The 8,405-nt window shown below is 39.7% G+C and overlaps 1 long non-coding RNA gene across 3 annotated transcripts in view; it reads right to left on the reverse strand.

Annotated features, from left to right (window-relative positions):
* LOC111263192 (uncharacterized) overlaps positions 1-8,063 on the reverse strand; it is a 26,920-nt gene extending 18,857 nt beyond the window's left edge. For all 3 annotated transcript variants that reach the window (XR_002682088.2, XR_015312191.1, XR_002682087.2), the window contains exons 1-2: positions 7,571-8,063; positions 7,111-7,280 (exon numbers count right to left, since the gene is read on the reverse strand). This is a non-coding gene — a long non-coding RNA (uncharacterized LOC111263192). The remainder of the gene's footprint in view (positions 1-7,110; positions 7,281-7,570) is intronic.
* Positions 8,064-8,405: the final 342 nt, after the last annotated feature.

The following is an 8,405-nucleotide window of genomic DNA, read 5'->3' on the forward strand; positions in this document are numbered from 1 at the left end:
AACAGAAACCTTAACACGACTCTGAATTTACCATAATAATATTACTATACTAGCAAAAAGATCTTTTATTAGCTGAAATCTAGAATCTATGTCATTTAATATCAGTAACTTCTTGGCAGTTACTTATCGCAGTTAGCTTAACACAGTTACTGTTATCAGTGCGTAGTATCGGCTTCCTCAGTTATTGGTAAAGCATTATTACAGAGATAACGTACCTTGGATCGAAAAGAGATAGTTCAAAAGCTTCGAAACAATCGGCGGCAACAACTTCGGCGGTCGATCAGTTTTCATCATTGCTTGATAAATCATTTCAATAAGTATTCTTGTAATATAGCAAGAAATGTGACTTTGACGCCCTCTAATTATCTTAGTCCCAGCACTCAAATCTTCGGTGTTTTCACAATAAAAAAAGAGCTCGAGCTGTTTGCCTTATTTCACTGTTTCAATATAAAGATACGATAATATTGTATTATGTATATATACAACAATAGGCACCTTGAACCCAGAACAGCCGATAATACTGCTTGAGCACATGTAAAAAGTGTAATAATAACCGGACACAGATGACGTATCCCAAAACTGTCAAAATTGAAATGTATAAACTTCTCGAGCCAAAAAGTTCCTTCAAGGTTACTTTTTCCAGATAAAAAAAAAAACTCCACTTGAAGGCCGTTATTAGGGGCAACATTTATCGTATGGATCGTTTTTCTCCTACGCTATCAACAGCATTAGTTCTGCTAAAAGCCATTAAGGATTAAGCCGCTGTGGTGATTTATCGTTAACTACTGTATAGTTGAAGATGTTTATGATTGAAACGGTGGGTGCATAGCGTTCCCGAGTCTCCAAGACAAAAATCAAAAAGTTCTAGTTTCACTGACCTAACGACCTTCAGTTGGCCCGCTTTTAACGCGATAAATAGAAAAGTGTTCGTTGGAAATGAAACAAACTCAAGCTTTGTATATGTAGGAGGAATTTTCCAGTATATTAGAAAACAGCCTTTTGCTTGCCATTATTTATACGATCTCTTTGAGCACAAATACAGTTCCGCGTAATTTATAAATAATCGCGGGACATCTTTCACAAGCCACCATGCGCCAGTCTATTCTATATTGTTGTCCACAGGATGCATGGCATGTTTACAATAGCAAACCCGAATAAGCTTATCGAGACGAACGAGCATTTGGGACCACTTAGCGAGAAGTGTTTTTGATTTTTCAGAAAGTTTTCCTTTTGCTTGAGAATCAAACTGGGTTCAACAAATTTCAGAAGTAACAATTTCCACAAAAGCCAGTAAAGTGTTTCGGTTAGAGATGTGTGAACAGGATGTTTATACGGCTTTCCAGGCTGGTTAGCTAGGTAGTCTAACTTTAGTCGTTTTCCGCACGAGTCGGAACCTTATGATGACATGATTTATTGTAAATATTGTTTTCTTTATTCGATGTTAATTGACTTCAGTCTTTTTGTTTACTAGTATGTTCTATTTGTATGCAGAAAGATCTTCTAAAACCTTTCAAGATCGTACAATGTATATATATATGCACACAAGACAAGGTTAAACCCAAGTTTCTGGACTCCAACTCGGCTAAGTTGCAGTTAGTTTGTTCTGGGGCCAGTACCGTAGATCTTTACAACAAATACATGGCACTGTCCATGGTTTCCGCACCATTGAAGCGATCATCTGTCACTAGGCAGAGCTACCTTCGAAAACCATTCGACCCACAGGGTCCTAAGACAGTATTAGGCCCTTTTTCGTACACGAAAAGTGTATTTATTTCGTGAACGTTGTTGGTGTATTGTCCCGATTTATCAAGTTCGACTTCTTAACTGTGACGAAAGTTAGTCGTAATGAAATAATTAGTTAGCGTAGCACGCCGCGATTCAGTCAAGCACCTGTTTTCGGACTGAAGTTTCGGATGAAACTTATTCTCATTTGCTGGAACATCATTAGCGTTGTAAATTTCCCTACGATGCTTGGCTGTGTGCAATTATTTCGAAATTAAGAACGTTATTCATGGCTGACTCACGAAAACGCTGGAGCAGTCCTGTCGCAATAGCAGCTATCGTTCCGCTACTGTAAAATGATCATTCAAAGAGGGATCACGCTCTGCCAGTTAATAACTTTTGTAAATCACTTGGTCAATCGCCGTATTGACTGAGCTCGGGACCAAAAAAGGACTTAGAATTCAACGAGTTTGCGTACTCCATCTCGCTATATGAAGCTCGTATGTCAGAGGTCTACAAGAAGAAGTTCGTCCGAAATATCAAGTTATTATTAGTTCAGCGTACTGTTTTATTAAAAGCTATACGATTTTAACTATAATTTTCCATCCAACTCCAAGAAAATTCACTGGATTGATAATCGTTTGATCCTAATCTGTAAATCCGATTTAACTTGGAACATACGGGGTACTGACGCAACGCTATCAATAATATGTTAAAGGCACGTAAATCTAAGTAGCTGGTTCTTAGCAAGGTGAACTTCGATATAATAGTGCCTGCGTGAGAGTACGAAACTGTGCAATTTATACGTGTAATGGTGAAAATAACGGTCGTTGTTGGGCTCTTTCTACGAAAGAATGTTAGTCCCTATGAGCTACACTTTATGAAACAAAGACTTACTTTAATAATCGTGTTATATAAAAAAATAAATATATTGCTGTAAGTATATGATCACATATTATACCGCTGCCGTTTCTTAATATTATGACATAAATATTTAATGTGTTTCTAAGAGCTTGAAACCCTACAGCCCTTGGTAGTAACCATCAGGTGTATGTTGACTGTGCATCAATGATACTTTTTACTCAGACAAATAGCAGTACCCGTAGAAGATTTTATATGCATGATTGCATCGTAAAGTTGGCCGAAAAAATGTCACAGTATAAAATGCATCTATTTTTCAACATGGTATATTTAAATTGCATAAAACAGGAAATGCGAACTTGACCTTAGAGCTACGGGGGTCGGGTTCCGGGACTAGACTAAAATATATTCGGGTATATAGTCGACATAACGGTCTAGCAGTATCATCTGCATGTTGTGGTCCGAGAAATTGAGTTTAACCTACATTTCTTTAACGCTAGCTATTACTTGAGTCGTATTGTGGTACTAATGCAGGAGGCTGCCCGTTCGTAAGCCCAGAAAGGTATATCCTGGCTAGCCGTCTGGGTCAATTAGAACGAACAGCGATAGTGGGCTGATATGAAAAGGTGCAAAAACCTAATAATTGACGATGGTCGTAAAAGTTGTAAAGAAGCTCAAATCCAAGGTATTACCGAAGTAGTCCATAGAAGTTTAGCTAAATTGGCGACGTAAATGCGCGGAAATTTGGCTATGATTCGTTATATTTCGGCAGTGCCCAAACGTGGATAGAATTGAGTTTTTCATCCGCCATCTATGACACCCTCATGGACTTCATGATCGCGTTCTTTGTTTCTGCCAGCGAACGGCTACCTGTATATATATTATAAGGCGCTACGAGGGAACAAAATTGCTTTTGGCAGCTGTCAGACTTCGGCGATTCACTGGATTTCTTAAGAGTTTCAGAGTGCTTTATAACCGGCGACACTAAATTTGTCTCGTGCGCCACAGCGACAGTTACATATATCGGTAACATTGTCCGGTTCTGTTTCTATTTTACGGGTAACTTTGATGTATTAGAATCCAACAGTGCTGGAATCTCTTTATCTGCGTTAATCATAGATAGCAGTGTTAAAAACCATGTTACATTAGTGCACAGATAGAATACCCCACACCTGATAAGGTCTCAAAACTTCCTTTCCACATCAAGGTTCGCCTTGTTTTTATTTGTATCTAGTATGCCGCTTATAACTAACTTTAGTGCTCTTGACACACTAATCTGTGACTGATAATGTATAATTAACAAGAACATATACATTTTTCCATTGAGAAGTTATGCTGCGCAAATAATTAAGCTACATGAAACCACCTTAACGGATTCCCGAGGAATAGGTAACTTACTGCCCAAAAAACGTAAGAAGGCATTTCGTTGTTTTTTTTTGCAAAAGGAAATGTCAAGTAATATTGCCAATACTGTAGGCAGCTATTACTGGACATAACATATTACTAGAGACTAAATATAGCACTTTCTGTGATACATAGTTGTACCTAAATGCTCAGAGGACGATAGATGCGTGCTACGGTGGCATCCACTAAGTGGTTAACATCGTTAAGTATGCTGCATGCCTTTTATAATCTACGCATTTGCCAGGGGGCAAATAGACGCCGGAAGTCTGACACCTTGCCAAGCTGCTTTTCTAGTCTACAAACAAGTACTATTTTTTTAACAGAGCACTATTATTCCTAGACAAATGCGGCTTTTTCACTGAGTATTGCAGTAAGTGAGTTAGCTAGTAAACGGTCGAGCACAATCGACCGCAGCTTGTCAGGACTGCGTGTTTCAAATCAATGCATTAGTTTTACGCGACCACAATCAAGATCGTGAACTGTGCCATGTTATAATGAATGAAAACGTGGGAGCTTCAAACGTAGAAGTTTCAATTGTGTGAGTATTAGTATCGATAGATAAATACGATTCAAAGCATGAACACAGAGTTGTACCTTGTGTCCATGACCGACGACTACAGATGAGTTGTTTGTTCTCAAAATGTCACGTGCAAAAAAAACTCCGTCACATAAAGGAATCATGACCGATTTACAGCCGTTATTGTCATAGCAATACATATTTAGCTAGCCAAATGACGAAAATTCCACTTGCTCTCAAATACATCGATAAGCATCTTACGTCATCGTCTTATTACCTTATGTGGCTCGATCTCTTGAATACTTCTAGTTTTTCTTATGGTCTTGATTTCGACGGACCGGCCTGCAGTGGAGTCGAATGCCTTTTGTACGGGTTATTATACAACTAGACTCAGATAAGATCGGCTTCGACTCTATCCCGATCGGACCCGTGGTTCTTTCTGCGTTTCAGATACAAGCAGTTTCAAGTATCATAGCAGGCAGAAACTAAGCTTTTATTAAGTGTAGGCGATATCTTTGGTGTTACTCTAAGCGATATTTTGTCAACTGGAGTGGCAGAACGATTGCTGCGGATGAATCAAGATACTCTAAAGATAATATTTGCAAGCTATACCGTTCAGTATTTCGATAACCGATTATTCGCGGCAAGCTTTTGCTGTTGGCATCTTTTTACTGCAAACGATATTACAAATCGCGATAATTACAGGCCCACTAGAACCTCCCTCCATGATAAATTATATCTTAGCAGTTGGCCTGTTGTTCAGTTTGTACGTGAGGCACATATTGTACTTAACTCTCTCCATCGACACGCACAGCCTATGCACAGTCCTTCGCACTAAATGGAACATTAACGTAAGCTTCTAGAGGATCATTGACCTGAAAAAAATTTGGAAAATCATGCAGCCATCAATTGTGTTTCCCGACACCCATTCTTGACGGAGATCTTTGCATTGTTATATTCGACTAGTGCTGACTATCACTATATGTTTAAAAAATAAAGACGGCTCTTTCGCTATCCTATCAGATCTACATAGGCTACCATATAGCCGGAATAGAAAGTGCAATCCTCGATGCATGTAAACGAACCGCGTTCTGGATATCCATTGCAATGTTCTCTGTCATAGAACAGGATTATTTGAAGTTTTGAAGTTTGAAGTTTTACGACAGGCAGGATCCCTCGAAGATTGCACGTAATTTTACGCTATCAAGAGGCACGTTTATGCCGTGTATAGGCATACAGCTTCAGTCTGATTATCGATATATAAGTAACCTTGACGCGCCGAAGATGCACAGCGCTTTGTAAGTTAGGTACTCGGTAGTTTGATTTTCAGCGGTTCCATGAAGACCTTTTGTTCGTACAATTTTCAAGTCTCACAAATAGAGTCACAGTAGTCAATGTGGAGAAACTAATGATACTTCCATTTTCGCAGTTTTAGTTAAGTCAAATTTTAAAGGACTTTGAAGATGGGATAATCATTAATAACAACAGCGGTAATTTTACAGAAATAGAATTGAATTCTACTGAATTGAGCCTTCTCCCTATTTTGAGAGAACTACAGTTGGTATAGAAGAACGTACAAGACTTGTCTTTTCGCAGACAGTACAGTCTAATGCGCAAGTATTGACCCAGTCCGCTTGGCCCGAATCGACTAGCCGGCTTGTGGGGACTTGCGGGCTCTCCTGCAACCACGCAGTCTGCTAACTGATTCGGGAACCTTACCTCTTTAGGAGCCCACTCGTGGCAGAAGAAAGAAACAATTCCAGCTCCGGAAACGCTCAAGGTTATCCACAGTTAAATGGACTAAAAACCACTGTTTAAACTATTTCCCGCTCTCTTGATGAGGATGCATGCAAACTAAACATAACTTAAATATACCAAAAGCGTAAGAACGGCATAGATTCGGTGGAAGTGAAGATAAAGGTTTATGCCTGGAAGTTGCTTATAGATTCCTGCCGTATTACATGCGGAACAGCCGAGGTGTACACGTCCGTAGCTTCCGATGTTCCATAATTTCAAACTTCATTTAATCTATAACTAACAAAACTCGAGCGAGGTGGGCCAAAATAAGTACTCTGTGGCGAAGTGTTTGGTTGTAAGCTATGCCCAGAAGAATCGCCAAACGTCATTCACCTGTTTCGTCCCCAAATTAGTTCAAATGTAGAGGTGAAGTAGTTTTCTCGAAGGGCAGTCATCTAACTTAAGCTCTATCGTACGATTTCGGCCTTCTGCATGTTTGCATTCGGCGAATTTTCCCTATTAGCCACGCATCCAAACCTATAAATATACTCAGCAGCCAGACAGATCCATTGTGCTCATAAGTTTGATTACTACAGAATAAACTATTACACCGTCTAATACTTTCAAAGCTGCAGCTATCCGCGATTCTAGCAATCGCTACCAACTATATAGGCCAACACATTTTGGCGCAATAAAGACTCATGAAGCAATTTCCTAATTTCAGGCTGTGTTATTTTGCCTTCAGTTTCACACGGGTTACATATTGCCGACGGTGCTTTCGTAAACCAGCCGTGCTGGTTATTAATAACTAATAATAAATCATTATATCTAATAATTAGCTATTAGGCGTTTGATAGTGCGGAACTTACTTAGAAGTTAGCGAAGCTTGTGGAAACGACCAAATAACGAAGTAGAGATGTACTTGCCGTTTTCTTGAGAACTTAACTTGGACAAGAAGAGAAACTTGGGAAGAACCGTGCAAGAGTTTAATGCTTTCATTCTAACCAACGTGTTAGAAATCCCGTCCTTGAAGATTGGCCTGTATCAATTGAATGCAAGCAGTACCCGTTAGAATGTCCAGCATTCCAACTAAGCCAAAAAAATATGTCTCATTATCCAGAATCATCTATAACGTGTGATCTACCTGAGAAAAACACCTACGGTTGAATAGAATATATTACAAGCGTCTTCGTTCTATTGTAGTCTTTGGCTATAGCTAGACTATGCGAAAGATAAATGTCGTACCGGTTCATAGTCAAAGATCGTTTACACGACAAAACAACATTGTCTACAATGCCAGACAATTATAAACGGTGTTAATCTACTCACGAACACTCGTCAGGTAATTCTGTTGCACAAGCATAATTTCGAATTCTTGAGGGATTTTTTCTCACCATGTGATCGCCAACAAACTCACAACTAGGACAAAGCTAGATAATATAAGTAAGGCGATCACCTACATATCAAAGCATGGACGTATGATTGTAACTATCACTATTCAGCCTTTGCGTTCGTTAAAAACAACTGCAGCTCTCTGGGATCGGCAAAATTGACTTTCCGTAATGCGATTATGGACGACGCGTAGGAGCTCACGCTGTTTACTACCACTTGCTGAGAGCTCATTCACTTCACAGTCTCGATCCTTCTAATGAGCGCTGCAGCGAGCAGTAGCCCGACAAGGCCGTTCAGATGGCGCCTAAAGAAAAACGATACAATTATTCTGATCAACATTGCAGTAATAATGGTAAGCCTTATACGTATTTATCCACGAAGTCATTGGCCCCGGCCATATACTCGTAGCTCTGGTTGTTCGCCTGCTGTGGGTGTGGGTGTTTAGATGAAATGTCCAGTATCAGTGAACCTGGACATAGCACCGAAAGGAGCCCAAGAGAAGTGACCGATGGAGCTGATTTATGAGGTAACATCTATGTGTTTCATTTTTACTGCGCACGTCATAGTACCGTATTCGGTACCGTTTAATTCGTTATACGTTGCTTCGATATTCTGCCATTTCGGCGGGTAACGATCGACCGAAATAATTTTTTCCGTCAGTCTAGCGGCCTAAACTAGCGTCTGTGTGTACGTATTTATACGGACTCTATGTAGCTTATACGGGCAGTGTCATAATCAACGCTTGAAACACACTGCATTTGCGATCTTTTCG

This window comes from Varroa jacobsoni, unplaced genomic scaffold, assembly GCF_002532875.2.
Source record: "Varroa jacobsoni isolate VJ856 unplaced genomic scaffold, vjacob_1.0 scaffold_742, whole genome shotgun sequence".
NCBI lineage: Eukaryota > Metazoa > Arthropoda > Arachnida > Mesostigmata > Varroidae > Varroa > Varroa jacobsoni.